A 25,882-nucleotide genomic window follows, 5' to 3' on the forward strand; every position below is an offset into this window, starting at 1 on the left:
AATATAGCTTAACCCAATATCCTTCACCGCGCCAAAAACTCGGAGCATCTGACGACCGTTGTCGGTGCCACTGTGAACGCAGCCTAACGTGGGTTCACGCAGTGTTTTCCCGGCTCCTCTCCGGCCTCCCTACACCTGGTCTTTGTCTGTCTGCTACGCAACCCCGTCTGTCATCTGCTCTGCGCTGAGGCGACTCTGCAGAAGCAGCTTGTATATATGTTGCTGTCTGCTGGCTTGCATGTATGTTGCAGTCTGCTGGCTGTGTTATTCTGTGCCTAGCAATGCAGCTAATGCCGCCTCTCCTACCTCGCACCGTGTAAAGCAGTCTCTCCCCCGCTCAACACTGACAAAGCTGGACGGAAATTCACTGACTCTACGTGTTGCTTCGTGTTGCTTTCAACACTGTGAAAGAGGAGGAAGTAGAGAAATTTTCATTTGCAGCCGTACGAGATGGCCCCCAAGCGTAGCAAGCCTTTTAATATTTTCGTTAAATTTCCTTGTTGCCGAGGGCGTAGTTACACAAAAACTTGTTTCTTTCGCGGCATCAGACTACTTGAAGCATAAGAATTCGAAATTGATGTTATCTATCAGGTCTCTACACAGTCAGAGTTTTATGCTTTCCATACATTGAAGATCACCCCATATAACCGGTAGATCTAAATCGACTGAAAATTCCCTATCCACAAGTCTCACGAATCTTACGCGATAGACAATAATCTATGTCCGCATCGCAAGGTTCTTTCAAATAACAGCCATTCATTTTTAATTAAATTTCAAGGTGTAAGGACGCCGAACCACAAATGGTTCAAATGGCTCTGAGCACTATGGGCCTCAACTGCTGAGGTCATCAGTCCCCTAGAACTTAGAACTACTTAAACCTAACTAACCTAAGAACATCACACGCATCCATGCCCGAAGCAGGATCCAAACCTCCTACCGTAGCGGTCGCACGGTTCCAGACTGTAGCGCCCAGAATCGCGCGGAACCACAGCAACTGCATTATGTGCTAGACTCTAAAGATACACACCGGTCAGCTAAAACCAGGAGAAGAATAGGTCTGCACTCATTTCGCAACGGTTTTTTTGTGTGGTTTTAATGCATCACCAGACATTTTTTCCAAAAATTAACCACAAAAAACTTGCTAGTGTGAAACATGATTGCCAGTTATTACCATCAGCACAGAAAAACGATATGTGTAAGTTTGTGTTATCACGTATATATATATATATATATATATATATATATATATATATATATATATATATATATATACACTCCTGGAAATGGAAAAAAAGAACACATTGTCACCGGTGTGTCAGACCCACCATACTTGCTCCGGACACTGCGAGAGGGCTGTACAAGCAATGATCACACGCACGGCACAGCGGACACACCAGGAACCGCGGTGTTGGCCGTCGAATGGCGCTAGCTGCGCAGCATTTGTGCACCGCCGCCGTCAGTGTCAGCCAGTTTGCCGTGGCATACGGAGCTCCATCGCAGTCTTTAACACTGGTAGCATGCCGCGACAGCGTGGACGTGAACCGTATGTGCAGTTGACGGACTTTGAGCGAGGGCGTATAGTGGGCATGCGGGAGGCCGGGTGGACGTACCGCCGAATTGCTCAACACGTGGGGCGTGAGGTCTCCACAGTACATCGATGTTGTCGCCAGTGGTCGGCGGAAGGTGCACGTGCCCGTCGACCTGGGACCGGACCGCAGCGACGCACGGATGAACGCCAAGACCGTAGGATCCTACGCAGTGCCGTAGGGGACCGCACCGCCACTTCCCAGCAAATTAGGGACACTGTTGCTCCTGGGGTATCGGCGAGGACCATTCGCAACCGTTTCCATGAAGCTGGGCTACGGTCCCGCACACCGTTAGGCCGTCTTCGGCTCACGCCCCAACATCGTGCAGCCCGCCTCCAGTGGTGTCGTGACAGGCGTGAATGGAGGGACGAATGGAGACGTGTCGTCTTCAGCGATGAGAGTCGCTTCTGCCTTGGTGCCAATGATGGTCGTATGCGTGTTTGGCGCCGTGCAGGTGAGCGCCACAATCAGGACTGCATACGACCGAGGCACACAGGGCCAACACCCGGCATCATGGTGTGGGGAGCGATCTCCTACACTGGCCGTACACCACTGGTGATCGTCGAGGGGACACTGAATAGTGCACGGTACATCCAAACCGTCATCGAACCCATCGTTCTACCATTCCTAGACCGGCAAGGGAACTTGCTGTTCCAACAGGACAATGCACGTCCGCATGTATCCCGTGCCACCCAACGTGCTCTAGAAGGTGTAAGTCAACTACCCTGGCCAGCAAGATCTCCGGATCTGTCCCCCATTGAGCATGTTTGGGACTGGATGAAGCGTCGTCTCACGCGGTCTGCACGTCCAGCACGAACGCTGGTCCAACTGAGGCGCCAGGTGGAAATGGCATGGCAAGCCGTTCCACAGGACTACATCCAGCATCTCTACGATCGTCTCCATGGGAGAATAGCAGCCTGCATTGCTGCGAAAGGTGGATATACACTGTACTAGTACCGACATTGTGCATGCTCTGTTGCCTGTGTCTATGTGCCTGTGGTTCTGTCAGTGTGATCATGTGATGTATCTGACCCCAGGAATGTGTCAATAAAGTTTCCCCTTCCTGGGACAATGAATTCACGGTGTTCTTATTTCAATTTCCAGGAGTATATATATATATATATATATATATATATATATATATATATATATGTGTGTGTGTGTGTGTGTGTGTGGGTGTGCGTGTGGGTGTGTGTGGGTGTGTTTCCCACATTTCCTCCTAAACGACAGGCCCAATTTCAACCAAATTTTGTACACACATCTCTTACTGTCAGGCAACAACCACTGTCGCGGTAAAGACCACCAGTCCATCACAGTTCAGAAGATATGAAGCTATAAACAGTGAGATGTGTCAAAATGTATTACTTCCTTGCTGCTAAGTTCATAATAAATTTCACAGGCAGTATCCAGATATGCCGATAAATTTACCTACAACGGTACGCCATGGTACGGCACATAGCTCAGGAGATACGACGTCATAAACTCCGAGACGCGTGAAAAATTGCCGCATCGTGCATCACGTTTAAATTTGTTACTTCTTTGCCACTAACAGATTTCGCTGACAGTATATACATATACCACTGAGTGTACGTACACAAATACATCAATGTATGACACACAGTTCAAGAGAAATGAAGTCACAAACATTGAGATACGGGAAAGAAATTTCGCATCATACATGAAGACTTAATACATTTATTTCCTTTACTACCAAGGTACTCCTAATGTGGAATCACCTTGAGGAAATCCCTGACAGCGGAAAGCTTTGACAGCTTTCAACAGTCATGCACAAACGGCTGTTATGGCGGAAACCTCTAGCCGTCAGTGGAACTATGATGAGGTGTTGGCAAATAGACGTTTACAAAATCGCGTTGTAGACACGTCAGGCAGCTGAACCCACCGTACAGAAACTGCCCAGGAACACGTTTCCTAATTTCGATACTGTAATTGCATATTTCAACATTAGGCATATTTCTTTGTAGGACAATTACACAATTTGGAACATGTTTTGACAAATACACGAAAACTAATTTTTTTCGGTACTTCACTACAGATTTCCCTTACCGTCTTCGTTTCTAATAGAAAATTGTCAAAATGAACACCAGGGCAATGCCGGGTTGCCAACTAGTGTGTAAATAATAAATAGTGAGCAGTACTGAAAATTCACTGTCAATGTAACAAATGAATGAATGTAACTACCTTCAACAGTAATGTAATTGGCTACTAGATGTCAAGTCAATACAATTAAGCAAAGGAATCTGATTTCAATTGCAGTAGATTCACGTTCGAATGTGTCGGAATAGACAAAGCAGACATAAAAAGAAGTGAGCTGCAGTTCAGGCACATGATTGTAAAAAGAACTTATAGCTTATATGATTGCATGGAGTCTGTTCTTTCGAAAGCGCCGGAAAGAACAGACACCACGCTTCTTATAACAGATTCCCCCCGATGGTCAATGAATTCACCTTCAGTGCGGATGTACAAGTGTGTTCGATTTCCTATGGGAATCTCGAAGTAGCGAACATGGAGGACCTAGACGGGGAATCCGAATAAGTGACGCTAGGTGTGAATGTGAGGCGGCCGGGGGGCGTGCCGATATTGTCCACGAAGTTGCGATAAACACTGTGTCTTGATGGTGCAATTGTTAACTCAACTGCCTAGAAAGCAGATCTGGGTTCGAGTCCCGGTCCGGAACATACACATTTTGACTCGTCGCCACTGAGTAAGCATCAAGTCCAAATGCAACTAACATCAATAGTTCCTTCCCTTTCACTTCTTTTCCTTCCTCTCCCCCCCCCCCCCCCCCCCCCGCCTCTCCACCTTCCACCTTCTCTAGGCGCTTCAGTCTGGAACCGCGCGACCGCTACGGTGGCAGGTTCGAATCCTGCCTCGGGCATGGATGTGTGTGATGTCCATAGGTTAGTTAGGTTTAAGTAGTTCTAAGTTATCGGGGACTGATGACCTCAGATGTTAAGTCACATAGTGCTCAAAGCCACTTGAACCATTTGAACCTTCCACCTTCAATTTACATAACGGAATGTTTGCTCATGACAAAGTAATTCTGTCGATTTGGCAAAGGACTTGAAAGCTCAGTCAAACGGATCGGATAGTGCCTTGAAAAGACCATACGAAGTAAACACAATACAAAGTATAAGCAGGATAACGTCGTGGAATTAAGTCGAGAGTATAGTGAGAGAAATAGATTGGGAAATGAGGTTCAGGAAGTGGTAGTCTAGTTATGGTTCTTGGGCAGCGAAAGAACTACTCATGGTCGAAGTAAAGAAGAGGTAAAATTTGGACTGGCAATATCGAAGGAAACTTTCCTGAAATGGAGAAACACGTGCTGTTTGCTGCACAGTGAAGGTCCCAGGCATCTATCTGCGCAGGTGGCAACAAAATCAGCAGGCGGTTTTGTCGCTGCGAGGGAGATGGCGTCGGAGAAACCGAAGAAGAGCAGCTAGCCCCCTCGGTGTCCAAGAGGCAGCGGCCGCAACGCCTTGAGTGCCGTCTGCGGTCTTCCCGAGAGCAATGGAACGACCTCGACTTGTGGACAGCGAAAGCAGTTGCGCTGAGGGCAGCGGCATGAGTGGGGCACCTTGTGGCTGGCGACGTATCGTGGGGAGGAGCGATCATCGGGACAACCAGGTGGCCATTCAGTTGGGAGGACAACACGGAGAAAGAAGCGCCGACTGCACACGGGAATGCCGACAGGGGTATACTGTTTAAGTGACAGTCCTCTGCTGGAGGTTACAGTAAATAAGTTGAGTGTCCCATCATGCAGTGCTTAACTATTAGTAAGAAATGATTATCTAGCAAGGAGAACACACCAACTGCCATCACACCATTTCCCTGAAACTCTTGTCAGTGAAAGAGCGGTCAAAATTAGCGAACCTGTGTCTCGAATTATCCGTAGATACTCGAGTGGAAATACTGTCAACTCGTGAAGTCTTCAGCAATGTTAACAGTATTTCTTCCCCGAGTGAGATTCATACGAAGAACTGTCACTCTGGCAAATTTGCATTCGCGCGATGCTCATAGTGTTCGAACTTTTTACGTTTTTAATGTTTCTACGATCGGTATCGTCCAAGAGAATGCACCAAATTTCCCTGAAGAATAAACATAAGAACTAAATGTTAAATATTAATATAAGAATAGGAGAATTAAAAAGATTGTAACCCCTGTAAGCACCATTCACACATATATAATACAATGATTGTGTGACACTTATTGTCAGACTCAGTTCTAATTTTACAGTTAATATAACGCCTTCGAATCCTCTAATGTGATAAAAACATTCGTGTAGTAATCTTATTCGCTCGTAGGTAGATAAACGATATTATAAAAAATAAAAAATTTAAAATAAAAACTATATTTGGGTTTCTAACACGGGGCACGTAACTATGAAGCTCCGACGCTAGCCACTGTACCAAAGGTTTTTTCTTCAGTTTTCTCCAGCGTTTCAACACACACGGTGAGCTATCGCCGGCTGCTCCAGTTGAGCTTATCGCATACTAAAGGAAATATAAATTACCATAGAAATTTTGACTGTCATTTTCACAGAAATGATGTAGTTTCTACGGATAATCCGAGACCGTGTTCACTTATTTTGACCACTTTTCCATTCAGTAAAATTTCTGGGAAATCTGGTTCATGGTGATAGTGGTTCATGGTGTGCGTTCCTGTTGTCATGTCCTAGTTCATGAACCACGGGCAACGTATGAGTGGCCAAGTAAGTGGCCCTGACAGTCAGGATACCAGTTACTTTGGAATAAGGCTGGGCATCTCGGACATATTTTGAATCGTGGTCACCTTTGTGCTCAGACGGCAAAGACTACCAAATCCACCGGTTAGTCCCTCAGGCGTTAGGGGTAAAACCCAATGGGACCCGGGGAAAGTAAGGCTAGCAACCTGCTTCCCTGGTACTTTAAATATGATGCTGGCAATAATCAGAGCAAAATGCCGCGGACCTTTGGAGGTGACGGAGTCCCACCTCTAATTGACAAACCAGGGACTCCTAATATAGGACTCGGCAAACGAACGGTAACGAGATGGGGAGCTATTAATATCAATGGGGGCTACTCTGGGAAGAAGGTAGAGTTGGCAGAGGCTGCAAGTAAGATGGGGTTGGACGTTTTAGCTGTTAGTGACATTCGGTTAACGGGTGAGAAAGAAGATGAAGTGGGAGAATACAAGGTCTACCTGTCAGGAGTCAAAGCAGGAATAGCACAATGGGGTGTAGGGCTTTACATCAGGAAAAAAATGGAACCCAGCGTAGTTGCAATAAGGTACGTAAACGAACGACTGATGTGGATAGATTTGTCAGTGTCTAGCAATAAAATTAGGATTGTGTCAGTATATTCGCATTGTGAAGGGACAGATCAAGATAAGATGGATAGCTTTTATGACGCACTCAATGACGTAGTTGTTAGAGTAAAGAACAAGGACAGTGTTCTGCTTATGGGTGATTTTAATGCCAGGATTGGAAATCGAACAGAAGGGTACGAAAAGGTTATGGGTAAATTTGGAGAGGATATGGAGGCCAACAGGAACGGGAAACAACTCTTGGATTTCAGTGCCAGTATGGGCTTAGTAATCACAAACTCCTTTTTTAAACATAAGAACATTCACCGGTATACTAGGGAAGGCAGGGGAACCAGATCTGACATTGACTATATAATAACAGATCAGGAATTCAGGAAGGCTGTAAGGGACACACATGTATTCAGGCGATTCTTTGATGACACTGATCACTATTTAATCTGCAGTGAAATTGGTACCGTGAGGCCGAAAGTGCAAGAGGTCAGGTCCGTATGTAGGAGGATAAGAGTGGAGAAACTTCAGGATAAGGAATTCAGGCTCAAGTACATAACAGTGATCTCAGAAAGGTACCAGTTAGTTGAATGTAGTCAATTACAGTTATTGGAAAAGGAATGGACAAGGTACAGGGACACAGTACTAGAAATTGCTAAAGAATGTCTTGTAACAGTAGTGTGTAAAGGTAGGATGAAGCAAACAGCTTGGTGGAATGACACAGTCAAGGCAGCCTGTAAAGGGAAAAAGGAGGCGTATCAAAAATGGCTACATACTAGAACTCAGGTAGACAGAGAAAGTTATGTTGAAGAAAGAAACAAAGCCAAACAGATAATTGCAGCATCCAAGAAGAAATCTTGAGAAGACTGTGGAAACAGGTTGGAGACTTTGGGTCAAGCTGCTGTATAACCATTCTGGAGTGTAATTAGCAGTCTTCGAAAGGGAGGTAAGAAGGAAATGACAAGTATTATGGACAGGCCAGGAAAACTGCTGGTGAATCCTGTTGATGCCTTGGGCAGATGGAGAGAATATTTTGAAGAGTTGCTCAATGTAGGTGAAAATAAGATCAGTAATGTTTCAGATTTCGATGTACAATGGGATAGGAATGATGATGGAAATAGTATCACATTAGAGGAAGTGGAGAAAATGGTCAATATATTGCAGTGCAATAAATCGGCTAGGGTGGATGAAATTAAGTCGGAACTCATCAAATACAGTGGAATGTCAGGTCTTAAATGGCTACACAGGATAATGGAAATGGCGTGGGAGTCGGGACAGGTTCCATCAGACTAGACGAAAACCGTAATCACACCAATCTTTAAACATGGAAACTGAAAAGATTGTAACAACTACAGAGGTATCTCTTTAATCAGCGTTGTGGGTAAAATCTTCTCAGGTTTTGTTGAAAGGAAAGTGCGAGTATTAGTTGAGGACACATTGGATGAAAAACAGTGTGGGTTTAGGCCTCTTAGAGGTTGTTAGGACCAGATCTTTAGCTTACGGCAAATAATGGAGAAGTGTTACGAGTGGAACAGGGAATTGTATCTATGCTTTATAGATCTAGAAAAGGCATATGACCGGGTTCCTAGGAGGAAGTTATTGTCTGTTCTACGAGATTATGGAATAGGAGGCAAACTACTGCAAGCAATTAAAGGTCTTTACATAGATAGTCAGGCAGCAGTTAGAGTTGATTGTAAATTGAGTTCATGGTTCAGAGTAGTTTCAGGGGTAAGACAAGGCTGCAACCTGTCTCCACTGTTGTTCATATTATTTATGGATCATATGTTGAAAACAATAAACTGGCTGGGTGAGATTAAGATGTGTGAACACAAAATAAGCAGTCTCGCATATGCGGATGATTTAGTTGTGATGGCAGATTCGATTGAAAGTTAGCAAAGTAATATTTCAGAGCTAGAACAGATATGTAAGGATTATGGTATGTAGATTAGCATCTCCAAAACGAAAGTAATGTCAATGGGAAAGAGATATAAACGGATCGAGTGCCTAATAGGAGGAACAAAGTTAGAACAGGTGGACGGTTTCAAGTACTTAGGATGCATATTCTCACAGGATGGCAACATAGTGAAAGAACTGGAAGCGAGGTGTAGCAAAGCTAATGCAGTGAGCGCTCAGCTACGATCTACTCTCTTCTGCAAGAAGGAAGTCAGTACCAAGACTAAGTTATCTGTGCACCGTTCACTCTTTCGACCAACTTTGTTGTATGGGAGCGAAAGCTAGGTGGATTCAGGTTACCTTATCAACAAGGTTGAAGTTACGGATATGAAAGTAGATAGGATGATTGCAGGTACTAGTAGATGGGAACAACGGCAGGAGGGTGTCCACAATGAGGAAATCAAAGAAAAACTGGGAATGAACTCTATAGATGTAGCAGTCAGGGCGAACAGGCTTAGATGGTGGGGTCATGTTACACGCATGGGAGAAGCAAGGTTACCCAAGAGACTCATGGGTTCAGCAGTAGAGGGTAGGAGGAGTCGGGGCATACCAGGGAGAAGGTACCTGGATTCGGTTTTGACGTAATAGGTTTAAGATCAGAAGAGGCACCAATGTTAGCACTGAATAGGGGATCATGGAGGAATTTTGTAAGGGGGCTATGCTCCAGACTGAACGCTGAAAGGCATAATCAGTCTTAAATGATGATGATGATGATGATGATGATGAATCTGGTGATAGCACTTTCCGTGTTCTCCTCGTTAGTTCACTTACTTCGATTTATAGTGCTTGTGTGTCAGATTTTCTGATGCAGTTAGTGGAATGGTGCATTTTTTCCATTTACTTTTCTTCAGATTTCTTGGATCTTGGGTTTCGATTTTGAATACATTTTATTTTTATTTTTGTTGCTCCTTAATAGGTAGTACATTTCTTATGCATAAGGGAACTCGGGCCATACTTCAGTTTTCTGTTGGTAATAAAGTTGATTTATCTAGTGATAGATACTTACGCCCCACAACTCCTAGCCCCTCGTTTCCATAGCCCTAATGCAGATGCAAACCTGTCATTGTTAATATCGTATGCAAATGTAAATATTAATGTAAATATTAGGTAATTAAAAAAGCACAGCCTTAAATGGAGGTAAAACATTGACGATAAACAACGAAGCCTAAGAGAATAATAGAAGCTGCTGAAATGTGGCACTACAGAAGATAACTCAAGATACAAGAAACTAGGGCTCATGCGCAGGCATGTAGATAGTCGTTTTTCCCTTGATCTGTCTGCGAGTGCCACAGGAAATGAAGCAGCAGTAATGCGATAGATAGCCCTCCCGGTTAGCCGTGCGGTCTAACCTACTGCTTTCCGGGCGGGAAGGCATGCCGGCCCGTGGCACGAAACCGCCCCGAGGATTTGTGTCGAGGTCCGGTGTGGCGGCCAGTCAGTTGATGGATTTTAAGGCGGTTTTCCTTCTTCCTAGGCGAATGCGGGCTGGTTCCCCTTACTCTGCCTCAGTTACACTATGTCGGCGATTGCTGGGCAAACACTATCTGCACGTACGCGTGCTCCATAATTACTCTACCACGTAAACATTGGGACTACTGTAATGTTGTTGCATTAATTTGTTCTGAAAGCGGTGCTGATATTGAAGACCATAAAAGTGGGTTAAAAGCTGTGAGCTATCTGAGGAAGCTAACCTTGCATTACTGCGCAACTGTTTCACCAGGTATCGAGTCTAGCTTACCAAATTCCCAACCAGACTAACATTAATTATAATCTTTTAGTACTCATCTTAAGATAACCGGTGATATATATATATATATATATATATATATATATATATATATATATATATATAAAGACAATTTAAATAAACAGAAATAAATCAGTTTATATTTGGACATTTATTTTAAATTTGATCGTTGTTCCGTTAAAATTTCAGCATATCAAACATGATTCATAACTAATCTGGTGCCTTATTTAGGACTGTGAAAATGTGAGTTTGTAATCTTACGGAACACATCAAATAGGAAGCCAAGATAGGGAGACTACATACAACACAGCATTCATAAAATAACACACGAAGAACGTTGAGACATACCCAAGAAGAAATTAACCACAACCAACCGGTTCGGTTTTCAGCCAAATAAGTTACGTTCGTAGCGCAATCCTGTCCATCATGAAATTACCATACACTGGTATACTAAATTCATACTAACTCTCTGTGAAATCTTCCCAAAAAGAATAGCTGAGGGCTACTTCGATGCTAACACCACATGCTTCATGTGGTCAACTTGGTTTACACAAACAGTGTAACTCCACAATAATTTTGATAGTTGAAATAAATTACATCGAAACGCAATTTACAAAAGAAAAACCTCAAACTGGTTACTATCGTCTTACTATTAACCTAATGGGTCAATCAATTGTATAAGCACGCGGTACTGGTCTCACAAAGTACACCCCACGTGGATTGAACATAAAGAAAAGTTGCTACATCGAAAAATATTGTCAAGACCACACGTTATAATCTCACGCACATTCAGATTTAAGATTGATGATCTTAGTTAGAGTTACTGATCAACTCGTGGTTCCACAAAGCAACTACCAGAAGATATTCTGAACTTCACACTCAAATTACACTGTGTTGCAATTTAAGAAAACATAAGATATTTTTGAGCTAAACCTGAAATAAAGGTTATTAAATTTTCGGTTAGGCTGAACTTAAGTAATCCATTGTTCTATGGACTTAGTAGACACACGCTTAGCCGGAGATCTTACCACTTAAGACGCTCGCCGCAGACAGACTGACCTGGGCCCTACCGAGCGTGCTTAACAGATACAAACGGAAGTGACCAGAGAGGCAGCTTCCTATACCAACATGACAAGGGACGGACAGGACCATACTAAGAATAGAAACTTCTCTGCTTTTAGAAAGCGTAGCTACCTGTTCCGACGTTGGTCCTACTGTTCTCTAGCAGACAGGCTTGTCTCCTACCATCAAGCATGCAACTGGAAATACATTTGCTCATTCATCCTCTTACACAGAAGGGAAGGGGGATGACAGTATCTTATCATATACAGTATATAAAAGAAAGCGGATGTAGGTTCCGTATGAGACTGTGTTACATGAATTATATATAAACTGTGTTTTAAAGTGTAGTAGTGTGGCTGATCGTTCTTGTTTATGTGTAACACGTTCCACTGCTTAGTCTCCGCCCAGATAGTCAGAAACACCACAGAAAATTTAGAAGAGGAATTAATGCCGTAAATGACAACATATTTAAGAAATTAACATGAAAGGAATCCATCAGAGACCTTTCACTACACTCGTCTGTTGAGAGACATTCCTGGGGTGGGGTGTGGCGGAAAGAGTTCAGTCTTTGTGGTAATGCGAAAACGGAGTGATTTATATGACGTGCAAAAGAGCATTGTGTCAACTGTGGAAGCATTTCCGAAACAGCTAAGCTTGTAATGTGTTTGCATGCCCGCGTGGTTAAAATACATCGTGCGTGGCTAAATGGTGCTATCCAAAACCGGCACTGAAGCAACAGTGGTGCACCACCAGCCACACATTACAGGGGTGAACGACGGCTGTGCATGTGTACGGGCGAACACACTTGCAACTGTTGAGCAGCAGATTTTCCACCAACAGCGTCTCCTCAACGACGGTTCAGCGAACGTGTCTGTGTCTGTGTATGGGCGTGCGGAGAAGGCACCTTGTTCATTCACCCATGCTGTCTGCAGTTCATTCGCGAAGAAGGGTGGAATTTGCACGTCAGTACCACAACAGGACGTCCACTGAGTGCCGACAGGTGGCTTTTTCAGATAAATCAAGATTTGTTCTTCATCGCGCAGATGGCTGTTAGCGTGTACGGTGTGAAACTTCTGACAGCAAACGCACTGCAGCCAAGAGCAAGCGTTATGGTTTGAGGAATGTGTTTGTGGTGTTTCCTGGGCGATATCGTCATTATGGAACGGACAAAGGATCAACACAAATGTGCATCTCCACTTGCCCATGATGACCACCCCAACATGCAGTTAGTTTTTCTTCGGCACGATGGAATCTACCAACGGAACAAGAGCACACAGTGCACGTGAATGTTCCGAAGAGCACCGTGCATGGTTTACCGTACTCCCCCAACCACCAAACTCCCCGCATTTAAAACCAATCGAGAATCTGTGGGACCACCTCGGTCGGGGGGGTGTTCACGCCATGGATATTCAGCCCACAGGCCTAGTGCAGATGGCCACGGCACTTGAGTAAGCATGGCTCCACATCCTTGTTGGTACCTCCCAGGACCTCAGTGACTGACGTTCTGCACGTGTTGCGTGGTTATTACGGCTTTTGATTGATGGTCACTTTAACGTGACTGGACAGTGTAATATGTAGTGTATTATACCGCACGGGGTTCAAATGGCTCTCAGCACTATAGGACTTAGCTTCTGAGGTCATCAGTCGCCTAGAACTTAGAATTACTTAAACCTAACTAACTTAAGGACATCACACACATCCATGCCCAAGGCAGGATTCGAACCAACGACCGTAGCGGTCGCGCGGTTACAGACTGAAGCGCCTAGAACCGCTCGGCCACACCGGCCGGCTACTGCACGTGGTGAGATCCACGTTGCTCACCACAAGGAGACGGGATAGTGACGCAAATATTACTCTTGATAGTATGAGGACTGTTAAAACTTCGATGTGGAAAATGTGTTAACAGAAGTGGAAATGCCGTGTGGCTAGGGCCTCCCATCGGGTAGACCGTTCGCCTGGTGCAAGTCTTTCGAGTTGACGCCACTTCGGCGACTTGCATGTCGATGGGGATGAAATTATGATAATAAGGACAACGCAACACCCAGTCCCTGAGCGGAGAAAATCTCCGACTCAGCCGGGAATCGATCCCGGGCCCTTAGGTATGACATTCCGTCGCGCTGACCACGTAGCTACCAGGGGCGCACAATATGTTAATAAAAATTAGTGATCCAGATTTATATTAACCTTAAACACAATAATCCTTTCATTAAATGCTGTTCGATAACTAATACATAGCAATGTTAATTAATGGACTGTCTTATGCTTTGTAAGAATTGGAATGTATTCAACATTTAACATGGATCTGAAGATGATCGACTTTGATGGAAACTAGTCATATATATAAAAAAATATAATAATGTGGGTCTAACACGGCAAAAGGAACAATAAGTGTTAAATATATAATCGTTGCTGAATCTCTCACAACGAATATGTCGGCAATAGTTTTATCAGTATTGTCGTCTTTCACCATGGTTAAGGTCACCTCGTCCCACTACGGGGATAAAATGACACTTTTGAAGTAGATTTTAAAAATGATAAAACAGTTATGACAGAATTAAAATAAAATGTTGTAATGCTAGTTGCAACAAGCGAAAGAGCAATTTTATTTTATCTTCGGAAATAAATTTATTAAAAATGGTAGACCACTAACATCAACATATCTCGGCATCCCCTACAGCGTTCCAAAACACATTTACGTACTATTTTCACTCGTAACTGAATTAATTGTAAAATTAACATTTCCTCTACAGTAGAAAAATTTGCAGAAAGATGTATTCTCCCGACGAGAAATACATGAGCGTCTAGTTTAAAGAAAACAGGACGCTAACATGAACGTAGCTTCTAGACGTGTATGAGGAAGGTTAAAGTGTCTTTGAAGTTTCTTATTTATTTTAGGAATTCACAAATATTTTATTTACAGGAATATACACTAAAAATTTAAAGGTAGATGAAATTGGGAGCCATAAGCATCTCAGCTGCTGGTAGGTTAACGTTGGTATACATTTCTTTTTAACATTGCGTGATACACAGAACATTTGCTAAATATGTTGGTGGAAGATAATTTGTATGACTGATATCGAGTTACTGTAATACGTCAATAATTTTCACACTAGAGAGGAGTACAACATAATTTATGTTACTAATTAATTCTAGTTCATTTAGTGCCAATGCTGTGGTACAAATGTTGTGTATACTACCACATTATTTTACTACTGGCGGAAAATGAGATATTATGTAAGATGATAGATTTTATCTGTCAATTTACTGTCTGTAAAAACGTGCTATCTAATATTCAGTAATTAAGAAAGTAATCACCGTAAATATATGCATTCCGCGTTGCTACGTTCGAGACACACTGACACATCATTCTGGCTGCTGTGTCGGTCATCAAGCTGTCGAAAATTTGTGCTTAAAAGATTTCCACTTGTCTGTTTGCGTGTGAAGTTTCTGCATGTGTTTTGGGAATCTTGTCGACAACTTTCAGAATTCTATACGAAAGGTCGCCTGCTTCACATCTTCACGCGTTATTTTAAGATTTGCTTCCTCTCTCCTGCACCACAAAATGACTCACCTACAAAAGACGCAGATAGACTTCTTGTCATTCTGAAAGATACAAAGCCGTACTGCGCGCAATGCAGCTGTCATGACAATGACGTGGCGTGCGAGCGACGTAGAAATTCCCCTTCCTTCACAAGGGCGGTCGGGAGCGCATAGGAGGGTAGCGGATAACTGAAGCGTGAACCTAGGAGAGGGTTCGACAGGGGATGATCAATCAAGATTGCGATGGCGTCTTCAGAGAATTGCGGAGCACCCCTGCCAGTCAGCCGGAACTATAGGAGATGATTGTGCCGGGTCAGGGTTTTCCCCCTTTGTCCACAGTTAATTTCACAGAACGCCTCCTCAGTTCACAGTAGCCGTAGAATAGCTTCCAGTGTGGGGCGGCTATGCACGACTATTGTCCGTGTCCGACAGAAATAATATATTTCAAAGCGACAATACATCAATGCAGCTCGCCATAAATATTGAATTTAGATTTTCTCGGAATTCAAATGAGGATACAACAAAGAACGATCCCTTGCATACTAGCAGTACAGCAATTTTAGTGACCATACTAGCAGTACAGCAATTTTAGTGACAAAATTTCGTCTTGCTCACATTTTAAGTAGAAAATGTTCTATTAATGATAGTAATTATGGTACACTGTCTCCTCTTATGATATATATACTTTAACATAATATGTTTTATTTACGTGAAATTTAAGCTTCAACTATTTCACTATTTAAAAGAAATTTGTACGTGTGAACGTCCTTTTAAAATGATGCACTGTACATGTTTTTGTGAAATATCCTGAATTATAAAACCAACGTTACGAGCTAATGTAAGATTAAAATATGTGTTTAAATTTTATTTATGTGGTGGTCCACAGGGTCAACTAGTTTAGAGAAAGAAAATATTATCCAAGTAGGTTGTGTGCTGTTTATCCTGTGTGCAATTGGCCAGTTTCAACCGTGGGTCATTCTAAGCTTCAAGCTTCATTTCATATTCAGATAAATGGCTGTTACATGTCGACAGGTACTCATCGTGTTTATGTGCGTATATGACACAAAAACAGTACAATAATGTGCATAATTATGTCCATTAGTTAAAAACAAGACAACAATACGCATAATTACGGTTACATCCATTAGCACAATAATAATAGAGAAGTGTGTACGGTCAAGTCCACATACACACAGGAATGAGACTATATCTGTCCACATGTACGACAATATATTTGAACGCGAAATGAATAGTGAATCTTAAAATACTTGTTCGAAAATGACCCACAGATGAAATTGGCTAACTGAACGGGTAATAAACAGAACACATCCTACCTGAACCATGTTTTCTTTCTCGAAACACTATGAGGTTGTTGTGCCCACAAAAATAAAAATTTAAAAAAATCGTATTTTAATCTTGATATTCACTGTGTAGGAAAAGAGAAAGTCACACAGGGATTCACTGGAAGAACCTGAAAGAAATGTAACTGAACAACAGGCATCTCATAAATCCTCGTTCTACCGATTCTTGAGAACAGCTGTCATCCTGGGCAACTTACCGGCTGGTAAAGGAGACTGAGTAGACCCAAAAACCAGCCGCGCGTTTCCTGACGGCTCTCACAGCCGGGTCTGCTCATTTAAGTAGAAAATAACTGACAGTATAAATTCTGTTAAATTTCAGAGATCATGGGCTTCCATGAGCGTCAGCTAATACATCATATCCTTCCACGAATGTAATTACATTCGTAGTTTCACCATGACAGGGAATTCGAAGGGCTTGGAGCTCAAACGGAAGATTACCGCGCACCATTTGCGATTGAAACAGAAATGTGAGCAACTCTTGGTAGCATTCGGCTACCCATGTAAAAGAGGCTTTTTGAACGTGGATGTAGGAATACACGGAAATGGTATTGTAGAAAATTTCTTTCGTCGCTGGAATACGCAGCCTACACAGTATATAAAGAGACCTCTGGTGTGTCAGTCCTTATCTACGTTGGATAACTTGAGCCACAGTGAAACTAACTCCCTTCTAGAAGTACTACCTAAAGAAGACTTCAACAGCTTAAAGGTTTCATAAAAAAGATTCGACACCTTTTAAATTGTTACCACGCTCTACTAGGCAATAGGTCAACATATAAGTTCGCATTAAACAATTAAAAACTGTCACTGTAGTCATATCAGTTTGTAAAGGATGTTATTAAGTCTGGGAGTGCACGTCACCTTGCGAGTGATATCTACATAAGATGATTAGAAGTATCAGAATCTAGTTATTGCACTGCAGTCATAATTCTTGTGATGGAAGCTCTAAAGTAGGGGTGTCCAGCCAGCGGGACGCATGCAGCCCAAAGCAGTGATCCTCTATCACACAACCAGTAAAAAAAGAAAAAAATAAATAAATAAAACTCCGTTCACCTAAAACTATGATAAACTGAATATTTTCGATGTGGAACTCCTGGCACACGATGCTATTCTTTCATAGCTCCATCGCGAGTAGTTTGATGCAGCTGTCCACGCTACTCAATGCGGTGCAAGCCTCTTCATCTCCTAATAACTACAGCAATTTTGCATCTGCTTACTGCATTCATCTTTTGGTCTTCCTCTAAGATTTCTTACCTCCTGAATTCTCTCCAATACTAAAATGGTGAGATACGTAACACAACCTCAGTAACAACGCGGTAGATGCTTTCACAACAAGAAATTAAACACGATGATACTATTGGGTGGTAAGTATAATGGACAAAAAATCCCCTTTTGTGACTAAATTTTGAGCTTGGAAGAAAAATGGCAAACCGAGCTTTCACTACCGATAAAGAAAGAACAAGAAAAAATGGTTGATATACTAATATCAAGTTACAGACTGATACGTTAGTAGTCCTAAATGCAGGAGCCCAAAGAGTGAGATGAGTAAACAAAGACGAAAGAAGAGGGGCAAGTGGCCTCGAAGAAGGAAATAAAGAACTGCATAACAATAAGAGGTATAGAGGGGTTGACGGAAGGGATACACTGACAGGAATGGGAAAGATGACGATTGAATTTATTGCCATTGACGTGCTTGCTGACGTCAATGTAAAACGTACGCAATCAAGTGTCCATAGAAGCATTGCACTAAACGGAGCTTACTATTCGGCATTCTTTGTCAAAAACAAATTGTACCCTGACATGGGCTACCACTTTTAATATCAGGCGTCCATACTGGGAAATAACGTAGATGGGGAATTCGGAAACACTGGGATATAAAAGCGATTTAATACACATTCGCCCACGCATGGTGGCCGTAACTTGTAACGGCCGGAACAGGCCCGCCCGTAACCGATATGTTGACGAATTGCCGGTGGCCGCGGTGGTATTGCGTGATTAGCGAGAGTGGGCATCGCTTATTGCTTTAACCACTATTTTCAATTTATCTGGCTCAGCTATTATCGTTTTAACGCGGCTCCGCTCCGTAATCCAATCGCATAGCTCCGTCCGTGCCTTCACCTGTCAACTATTTTTTTTCTGCCACGTGCCGTGTCCACAGCAGTAACAGAAATACTGCTGCCACCTCGACATCAGAAATACAATAAATTTCACCTGGTAATTATTGATTCATCGTGTACAGCCATTAAGGGACGCCAGGTGTCATCTAGTGTACAAAAGGCGATAAAAAATACGAATCTCTTATTTCTTCTAGCATCAACTCAGTACCTTATGTTTTCTACATTTCCACTTTTCGTTGAAATGATACTTTTTTATTGTGTGACACACAGTGCACAAACAGTTGTGCACCAGTTAGTACGCTCCCCTTGTGTGGGTACACAAGAAGCGCAGGGAATGAAACAAAAAGCGTTATTAAACTAACAATAAATTTACTATGAATTAGAAAGAAATCAATAACCAAGACATAGGCAAATTCTCCATATAAACCAATCTCGGTACCAGTCGTATGTGATACAAACTGACGCTTCTTGTGCTGATACGATGACGTAATGCTCAGATTTGTAACAAGAATATTTATCCTTACTGATCACGGTACAAAATTGGTTCAATGTTGTACTAAAATTATCTACAGAATGATAAACGAGGACCAATCAGGTCATGACAGAAATTTTATGATGCTTATTAGTTTTAAGGTAACGTATTTGATATTATTAGACTGTTAAACAAAGAGTGTTAAGGAACAACTGAATTAGAGTGTGGGGTAACTGGAGCACTTCAGATGTGAATTGTTTGGCAGGTACACATATGAATCTACTAAAATTAGGATGCATTAGAGACAAAATAAGTAACATGTATTTTGTCATCAGCAGTAATGCCTCGCTCCCAATTCTTTAAAGAATCTAACTCCCTTATTTAAAACGCCTCCAAACGTTTGATATATATTTGACGTTACGCATGTTAGTGATATAAAGTTTAGCAGAGGGTGGAAATTACGTTTACAATTTGTTCGAAGTCTCCAAGTGCTTTCATTATGAAACGCTGGATGAGTACAGTATGAGTAATTTACGCCTCGTTTGAAGAAAAAACTAATTTTTCACGTATATCAATGTTGTGTCGTACAATGATAATTTTGCAGGTACATACAATGGTGTAGGTAAATAGTTTGTACGATAGTTTGTTGCGAAAAGAAATTGTAGTACAGAGTTGCTGAATTGAATCTTCATGCCTGATGCTTTTACTGCATGAACTGCAAAAATGTAGTACACGATTTTGTTTGACTTTCCGCATCTTGTGGGGCTGTCAGTGGTGGAATAATTTTCGGAATGGTTTGGAATTATGTCTAGTGGTTGTTGGAAGTAGCTAAGTACTCCCATTCTCATGTTGTCAGGGTATTTTGCTTGCTGCGAAATACGCTCCCTCGATGTACATAGTTTCTAACTGCAATAGTCATACAATTGGAAATTTGTGGTAAGCTCCTATGTAATTAAACTGCTGAGGTCATCGGTTCCTAGACTTACATGCCCGATGGAGGACTCGAACCTCCACAGGGAGAGCAGTGAAACCGTGGCGAGGCGACTGAGACCGCGCTGCTACTCCGCGCGGTTTTATACACTACTGTTAAATCTTAAACTAGAATCATTGCCCTTAATGAGAAGGTTATGGCAGCATCCTATGTTGTTAATTCGGTCAATAACACAACGAGATGTTGAAACTCAGTATTTTGTCGTCCCACAAAGTCGTTAGATAGACAACCCGTACTGGTATCTTGCCCAGGTTAATTGATTAATATTGTAGTTGTTTTTTTCTTAGACATACAGAATTTACAACATCTGTCTGTAAGCAGAAGAGCGACGTATTATGCTGCAATTTATGTAACATGGAAGAACATATTCTAAAATTATACCTTGCTTTTTCTGTAGTAGTTACGCTGGTTTGTCATAGCCAACAGATAACAAATTAATAAATAAAAGTCCTTTCATACCTAGTTACAATAAGCTCTACACATCATTGTGCCGTTGTTTGTATATTCCTGTAGACTGACCTTTATAAAATAAATTTCAACCTCACATAGGCACCTGGATTTTGTCACGACAAAGTGCTGATAATTTCAGTGACACATTGGTCTCTAAATGAGTGAGATTTTTACCCTTTTTTCGAAAAACTAACACAACAATGTAAGCTGTGCAGTAGACGTTTAATTAAGGAAATGTACAGCTACTGGAAACGATTGTTTACATTTTTGTGGGTGCCTACTTTAAATTTAAATATGAGCCATAGCGGTATTGCAGGTTCATCACTTCTGAAAGACTTGTGCCTGAATAATATTAGATCTTTTCTCGTCAATGATTTCCGTTCATTCGAGCGTATTTAATTCAAATTAACTATATTTGTAAGGGGAGATAAACGATATTCTTCAGTACTGCAGTTCGTTTGGCGGTCTCGTCCATATACCCCATAGGGATCTTTTTATCTCTTCGGGAAATGGAAATCTTTGGTTGGAGCATTTCATAAGTGATATTAAAAACATGGACACGTTCTGGAGGCGTGAACAGATGTGATAACTGGTTATATCCCCATCTCGCGACAAGCAAAATTTTGGCGTCGAAATTACGGCGTAGTGTTAACTTTCATTCGTCATTTACTTTCTTAAGAGTTCCTCATGTCACCTTTTCCTGGTTCAAATTCGATTTTGACCCATTGACTAATACAGCCGGCAGCAGGTTTCAAGTCTGTTATTACACTGCCGGCTGTGAGACCGGCCTAGCAGCTATAGCTTCTTCTAAGTGTTTCTCTTTCTCTATTAACAGATGGCGTGATATATACCATCAGAAAGCTGAAAAATCGATCTATTTGGCGCTGTACAAAACATTTTATTCCTTCTGATATTTTTTGAGTTGAAAGCAGTCGTTTTCAGGTTTTTTAAAGTTTTTCCCCCCCTCCCAATCCCATCACTAAAACACTCTCCAGAAATTGTGTAGCGTGCAAAGAAAGGAAGAAGAAAAGTGATATGCGGTTTGAGTGTGAGAAATGTCTAGTGGTGTTGCACATGCCCATATTTCGGCGGTGATGCCACACCAATACAAACTTTTAAAGGAGTACTATCTTCACTATTCATGACCTCAATAAACAATAAGGTGAGGTTTATAAAATAATTAACATAAAGATTATATTATTTTGAGAAAAGTGTAAAAGACTAAATATATAGAGTCCACTAAGGGGAAAATATTTGTGATGCAATGGGTAAACTTCCATTATCAACGCAGATAAATATATGACGGTGGATAATTTGCCCAATACGTTTGTTTCACTTCTTCAGAAGGTAGGTAATTCACGTTTATAGCATTCCGTTCCCATTTCAAAAGTAGCAAATTTTCTGAAAATTTAGCTAGGATGACAGTTCCATGAATCACTGGCTCTTTTATCCTACAGAAACGGGGTCAGTAAATGAGACAGCGGAAACGTAGGAGAATCTCGACTGAAGCAAGTATCAATCTGTACAAAAGCTGCCCATCGTCTTCTCTCGAATCAGCATTACGGAAAAAATACTCACGGGTCTTTACCTCAGATTAAACTCGACGGGACTTCAAAAATCGCGTTATACATGTCGTTCCATGCTAAGACCATTCCCTAAAAGAGTGGCACATTGTCAAACACATGCTATGCATTTCCTGTAGGCACCATTCTGATATGATAGCAATAGGTGCATTAAAGTGTGAAAGTGAAATGGCGTGACAACTCGAAACTTACTCCGAAGTTAAAATGCGTGGGACACTACAGTGCCTAAATATCACACAGATTCAGTGTGAAAATGTGGATGTATTTGTACTAAAGGCAACGTTGCCTCCATTCGCAGTGAAATGGTGCCAACAACATTACCAAGATTTCCCAGACGTGAGTGAAGCTGATACGGAAGACATCGACCACAGACGATGTTGTCCAGGCAATTGGGGAACTGATTAGCAGCAAATCACAGATTTCCTGGCGATGAGGAAGTTCACAGAGTGGTTGCCGAACGACTCCGTCATCAAAGAGTTGGTATCCATCGCAAAGGAATTGGACGATCGGTAGAAAATTTCTGCCATTGTTGACAGAGACATGCGGACTAAGTGACATGTACACTCCTCGAAATTGAAATAAGAACACCGTGAATTCATTGTCCCAGGAAGGGGAAACTTTATTGACACATTCCTGGGGTCAGATACATCACATGATCACACTGACAGAACCACAGGCACATAGACACAGGCAACAGAGCATGCACAATGTCGGCACTAGTACAGTGTATATCCACCTTTCGCAGCAATGCAGGCTGCTATTCTCCCATGGAGACGATCGTAGAGATGCTGGATGTAGTCCTGTGGAACGGCTTGCCATGCCATTTCCACCTGGCGCCTCAGTTGGACCAGCGTTCGTGCTGGACGTGCAGACCGCGTGAGACGACGCTTCATCCAGTCCCAAACATGCTCAATGGGGGACAGATCCGGAGATCTTGCTGGCCAGGGTAGTTGACTTACACCTTCTAGAGCACGTTGGGTGGCACGGGATACATGTGGACGTGCATTGTCCTGTTGGAACAGCAAGTTCCCTTGCCGGTCTAGGAATGGTAGAACGATGGGTTCGATGACGGTTTGGATGTACCGTGCACTATTCAGTGTCCCCTCGACGATCACCAGTGGTGTACGGCCAGTGTAGGAGATCGCTCCCCACACCATGATGCCGGGTGTTGGCCCTGTGTGCCTCGGTCGTATGCAGTCCTGATTGTGGCGCTCACCTGCACGGCGCCAAACACGCATACGACCATCATTGGCACCAAGGCAGAAGCGACTCTCATCGCTGAAGACGACACGTCTCCATTCGTCCCTCCATTCACGCCTGTCGCGACACCACTGGAGGCGGGCTGCACGATGTTGGGGCGTGAGCGGAAGACGGCCTAACGGTGTGCGGGACCGTAGCCCAGCTTCATGAAGACGGTTGCGAATGGTCCTCGCCGATACCCCAGGAGCAACAGTGTCCCTAATTTGCTGGGAAGTGGCGGTGCGGTCCCCTACGGCACTGCGTAGGATCCTACGGTCTTGGCGTGCATCCGTGCGTCGCTGCGGTCCGGTCCCAGGTCGACGGGCACGTGCGCCTTCCGCCGACCACTGGCGACAACATCGATGTACTGTGGAGACCTCACGCCCCACGTGTTGAGCAATTCGGCGGTACGTCCACCCGGCCTCCCGCATGCCCACTATACGCCCTCGCTCAAAGTCCGTCAACTGCACGTACGGTTCACGTCCACGCTGTCGCGGCATGCTACCAGTGTTAAAGACTGCGATGGAGCTCCGTATGCCACGGCAAACTGGCTGACACTGACGGCGGCGGTGCACAAATGCTGCGCAGCTAGCGCCATTCGACGGCCAACACCGCGGTTCCTGGTGTGTCCGCTGTGCCGTGCGTGTGATCATTGCTTGTACAGCCCTCTCGCAGTGTCCGGAGCAAGTATGGTGGGTCTGACACACCGGTGTCAATGTGTTCTTTTTTCCATTTCCAGGAGTGTATATGTGCCACTCTGACGCGTAGTGCAGCGGTCAACAAAAGTTACCTGATGTGCCACACGAAAGACTAACCTTCTAGTACTTTTTGATGCTTTCGTGTCTCTGCTTCAAATATCGACATCTGACCAACAGCCTGTAAAAATAATTTTGTATTAGTGCCACAAATATTATCAAATAATACACGTGGAGTGATGCGATTTGGAGAGATACAATCGAAACGTTTCCCGCTTCAACTAATTCGTCCATTATTACCCATTGCAGCAAGTGGTACAAGCTTCCAGGCAGATGTTTGTGACCAATAGTCAGTTAAAAGACGTATGACTCAACTAAGAACATTAGTTCTATTTATGACAGATTTAGATGCAACATTGAACTCTCTGTCAGACATAAAGAAATAGCTAGTGGACGGTGGAGATTTCATTGTAGATTTCTTACGAGATGGAGACCGTTAAAATTAACTGCAATCATTATTCGGGGTCTTTCATTCTAATTCCAGTAGTCAGTTTTTGAACTCGCGTGTAGCAAGATAGCAAGTCACTGACTGATAATGTTTTAATAGACGACGCTCAGACTGTAAATGTGTACCCAATTGGTAATGGGCTACCTGATCGTGACGCACAATTAAAGGAAATAATATGGCACCCTGCAGCCCTGAGGGAGGTTTATACAAAGCGGTGAGGCATTTTAATGACAACAGATTACACTGTTCTTGGAGTCATTGAAAGAGGTACTATTGGATACGACACATTCGGAAAGAGATGGCAATATTAGATTCAGCTTATTTCGTTGTAAATTTGTATCAATATTTTAAACTAACTTCCGTAGAAAGTTACCCATTACAAAAGCAATCAAACCATACATAAGTAAGGGAATTAAAAATTTCATGTAAGAGGAAGAGAAAATTTATATAAAGGTTAGAATAAGTAAAGATCTGAAATGACTTACATGCTACAAAATGCTGTTATATTTTAAGGACGTTTATTAAAATGTGCGAAAGTATACACATCCTGACACAAGTTAATGATGCAGTATATTGTGAAACGGGAGGCAGGATATCCAGTAAGCGAACAAAATACCACAACAATCTAAATCATAATATTGTGACTGATAACTCACAAGTTCCAAGTACCTTTTAAAAACCAGTTTCTAAATGTGGCACCGTAAGTAGGATGTAATCGTTCAGTTTAAGTAGCAAGACAATAAACCAAGAATGTCCCTCAACCAAACTTCAAGCAAGTACAAGTCGTACCACCATCGTCTACTAAAATTAAGAGAAGAATAAAACTTGTGAAAAACAAATGCTCCTATTTCCTTGATGGAATTTCAAACAGAATTCCAGAAAAGTTGCTAAACTTAATGAGTAATGTCCTTAGTAACATATGTAATGCATCACTACCACAGGGAATTTTTCCCGACGCATTAAAGTACGCTATTGTTAATCCTCTTCACAATAAAGGTGACAAGAAAGACTTAAATGTTTACTGCCCAATTTCCGTTCTGACGTATTTTCCAAAATGTCCGCGAAAGTATTGCACACAAGAGCAGTCTCACATTTACATCGAAATAATTTAATTAGTTTATCTCTGTTTGGACTTTATGAGGGCTACTCAACTGAGAACCCTATTTACACATTTATCCACCAAATATCGCAATCCTTAAGTAATAAAATATCACCAGTTTGCATATTTTGTGATCTGTCCAAGGCGTTTGGAAGTATGGATCATGCTACAC

Source organism: Schistocerca americana, chromosome 6 (genome assembly GCF_021461395.2).
Source record: "Schistocerca americana isolate TAMUIC-IGC-003095 chromosome 6, iqSchAmer2.1, whole genome shotgun sequence".
NCBI lineage: Eukaryota > Metazoa > Arthropoda > Insecta > Orthoptera > Acrididae > Schistocerca > Schistocerca americana.